Source organism: Crocuta crocuta, unplaced genomic scaffold, assembly GCF_008692635.1.
Source record: "Crocuta crocuta isolate KB4526 unplaced genomic scaffold, BGI_CrCroc_1.0 scaffold301, whole genome shotgun sequence".
In the NCBI taxonomy this organism is placed as follows: Eukaryota; Metazoa; Chordata; class Mammalia; order Carnivora; family Hyaenidae; genus Crocuta; species Crocuta crocuta.
In genome coordinates this window covers 2,999,352-3,003,027 of record NW_027527544.1, presented here as the reverse complement: position 1 = coordinate 3,003,027, position 3,676 = coordinate 2,999,352, and positions in this window count along the sequence as shown.

The following is a 3,676-nucleotide window of genomic DNA, read 5'->3' as shown; positions in this document are numbered from 1 at the left end:
GTTGTATCCAGAATTCAAAAGCGCTGCTTCTTCTTTTTTTAATCCACTTCTCTTCATTTGCTCAAGCTGCCAGTGTAGGGTCTACCCTTCATTGACATAAAACCCATGGCCTGAATCAGTCGGCGTNTGTTGTGTGACACTGCGGTGTCCTGCTCTGTGACAGTGTTCCCCGGGCACAGGCCAGCAGCCACCCTCACCTCAGTTCTGCCGGTCCCCGCTTACATCTGCAGAACTAGGGACATTCGTCTCCTGCGTTTTTCTCTTTTCCAGCAAAAGCTCCTGGTGATGTATGTGGCCTGAAGCTACCTCTCAGGTGCTCCTCGCGCTCGCGCTCTGGTGAGGCATGTGATGCCTGCACAGAGGGGTCACCAGGCCTGGTTCTGTTGCCGGGGTGACTGGCAGGTGGGGTGCCCCTCGTGAGCACCGTATGTGAGGCCTCTGGTACAGTCTTTGCCTGGCCCTGCAGCAGCTGAGAAAGGGGGCAAGGCAAAGTGGGGTGCTCCTGGGACCCAACAGAATGCCCTGCTGAGTCACCCCTCCCCTGCCCCCACCAGGAAAGGGAGGCCTTTCTCCCTAAGGCCGCTTTCCACCCGGAAGTAAGAGATGGCCTGACTATTTTGGGGGACCTGGGATGAGTAAAAGCAGATGGAAAAGGAATTGGGTCATGAACTTTTGTTTAAGGAACGAAGGCTTGCCCTGGTAAATTCTAGAGTATCGGGGCCCCGTGGGGACATAGGAAGGCCTCCAACGGGTGTTTTCTAGACCTTGAAAGAGTTAATGGAAGAAATGTTCATGGTTTGTCTGTTTGCTCAGGCCGCACACTTATCTGACCCATCGCGGGGAGGGTAGAACTTCAGAAGCTTCGTTCTCTCTCCCGCTTGGCTCAGAGTTCCAGAAAACCCTTAAGTAATCACGATAATCTGTTCAGATTCCTTAAGGTCCGAAGCCATTTGGTGTTCCCACTTGGGTCCTGTAAGAAAAGACAGGGAGGGGGGAGAAAANCCGCCACCCCCCCCCTCCTCAGACACACCTTCCCTGATCTGGGCCCCAGGGCCTCAGACCTTTGGACCCTTTATGACCCCCAGCCTCCATCATTCCCAAGAGGATTCTTTCCCTGCTAAAGAAATTCTGCGCTGAGCTATCGCAGTAGGCTGGCCAGCCCTGTCCCCATTTCTGGTGACATTCGCCAGGGTTTTGCTTAGTCGTTTATACACCATTCCCAGAGAAGCTGCAGGCGGAAGTGAAAGAATGCTGGGCTGAATTTTTGTAAGTCTTTTCTAGTCTGTTCTGCGGCTGATCTAGCCGTACACGCTTAGGCAGGCCTCTTTCCCTCTGAGCCCGGGTGTGGGGAGAGATAGCTTCAAAGGGCCTTTTCAGTCCAGCCTTTCTGACAATTTCTTTCACAAGACTGGAAGTGGCCAGGGTTCTAATCCTCAGGACTGGATACAAGGAAAAGGCAGTTTTTTATATGATGGGGAGGTTTTGGTGTTTATGGCTGACTCTCAGTCCAGGTGGTTTGGGGGAAGGGGTCTGACCCCATCTCCTGGCTGCAGGAATGGGATACACAGAGCCTTTGAACCTGGCCCCTTGCCCCACTGTGGCCGCACCGATCGGTTCAGAGGTAGGTCTGTGACCTGAGCGTGTCTCAGAGAGACAGTTTCAGAACTTGCTGCTTCTAGTGGAAAAGAGAATCACACGAATGCAGTCTTACTTGTATGAGCCCCTGGATCCCACTGAGCCTGAAGTCGGGTCTGCCCCACGCTATTTCAGTTATGTGTGCCAATAAATTCCTTTCCTCTGCTGAAATCACTTTGATCTGGCTTTTACGTCCCTTGATTTCCCTGCCATCCTGGGGGAGCAGAGAGGTCACTTATCCCCAGACAGGTCCCCGGAAGTGAAATCTGGGTGGTATAGAGCCAGAATGGGAACCCAGATCTCTCCTGTCACAGTGCTTGGCCCAACGAGCTTTGTCATCATTTTGGTTCCCTTTCTCTGGCCTCTTTGCATGTTTCCAAGGACCCATCCAGAAAGTCAACCTAGTACGCTGGGCATCTTCGTCCTGGTTGGTGCCAGGGGAGAATGGTTGCTTTCATTTCTGGCAGAGACTGTCCAAGATTTCATGCTTTGCTCCCAAACCCCTCCCAAGCTACCTCCCAAGATCAACTTCCTTTCGTTTGGTTTTCCGTTTTGTTTTTTTGCCCTCGTCCCAAGGACATTTTCTTGACTCCCATCCATTCCTTTAATCTGCTCTTCTATATTCTACTTTCAAGACACTTCCCAGGCCCGGGTCTGGAGACCAAGTACCGGTAATTATTAGTTTTGTTGTGGTGTGAATTATACCCCTACCTCCGCCTTGCCCGCCAGGCATCCATACTTTGCCTCCCTTCTTTTGAGCAGCTTCTAAGGNCCATATGGATATCTGAGAAAGAGGTGGCCATCTTCCCTTGCTCTGGCCTAGATAAAGTAGTGTGGCCCCTCACCCCCCCTACCCTGGCGAGGCCAGCCCTGTCACCATGTAAACTACAGAGAGCCCTGGACCAGGAGATAAGAGACCTGGTATCAGGCAAATACTCTAGTTAGTCTCACTCACACCCNGAGGCGAGATAGTGAAATTCTCAAATTGCTGGGCGACTTGAGAGTGGGTGGTGACCATGTGACTCAGTTCTGGCCAACGAGAGGTAAGCAATAATCTCCAGGAAGGGTTTCCTTTCCCAAACAGATAAACATTCTCTTGAAGNTATTGTGCCTGGAGGTGCAGCAGCCATCTTGGCACCATGAGGATGAACCCCCCGCCACCCTCCCCAAGCAGTGGACAGCAGAGTGGGAGGATAGGGGGGTCTGTGATAACCTAAGTAGATGCATGAGCTCCGGATTCTGTATGTTTCTCTGGATTTCTCCTACAAGAGAAAAAGAAACCCCTTTTGTCTTTTCTTTTTACTCAAGCCACTGTTAGTAGGATTTCTTCTTCTTCNTTTATTAATTTGTTTTTGGTAGGCTCCATGCCCAATATGGGGCTTGAACTCATGACTCTGCGATCAAGACTTGCATGTTCTACCATGGAGCCAGCCAGATGCCTCAGGATTTCTGTTACTTATAGCATTCTTACTTGATACACCTAGGCTCCGTTTCTAGCTCTTCTCTAACTCACTGTGTGGTCCTGGGCAAGTGACTTCACTTCTCTGGCCCTCGGTTTCCTCATTTGTAGAATGAGTATTTGTGAGTCCGTGCTCTAGATGATTCTGTATAGCTACCACATTCTCATTTTATAAATGTAGCTTTGTATCTTTTTCTGTGGTCCCTACCTGCGTTTAGGTCTTATCATCTAAGACTGCCAGCCAGTCTCCTTACCTCCAGGTCCGCTCTACCTTCTACATTCCACACACCTCCCTCTGATTAACTCCAAATATAGGAAGTCTGCTTTGTTATGCTTGGAAATTGCTAATGGTTCTTCTTACCCACAAAATAGAATCCTGAGTCTTTTTTTCTTTATTCCCTTCAAATGTCAAGGGGTGATAACTTAATCCGTGACAAACCAAAATAACCAAATAGCAGATACAGGAATAATTATTTAATAAATGCCATGTGTACAATTTATTGGTTGGTGTGGAGGACTAACTTGGGTTTGTAGCTCATGCCGGGCCCTGTCTGCGCACCCCCCCCCCAAATTCTGGATGAG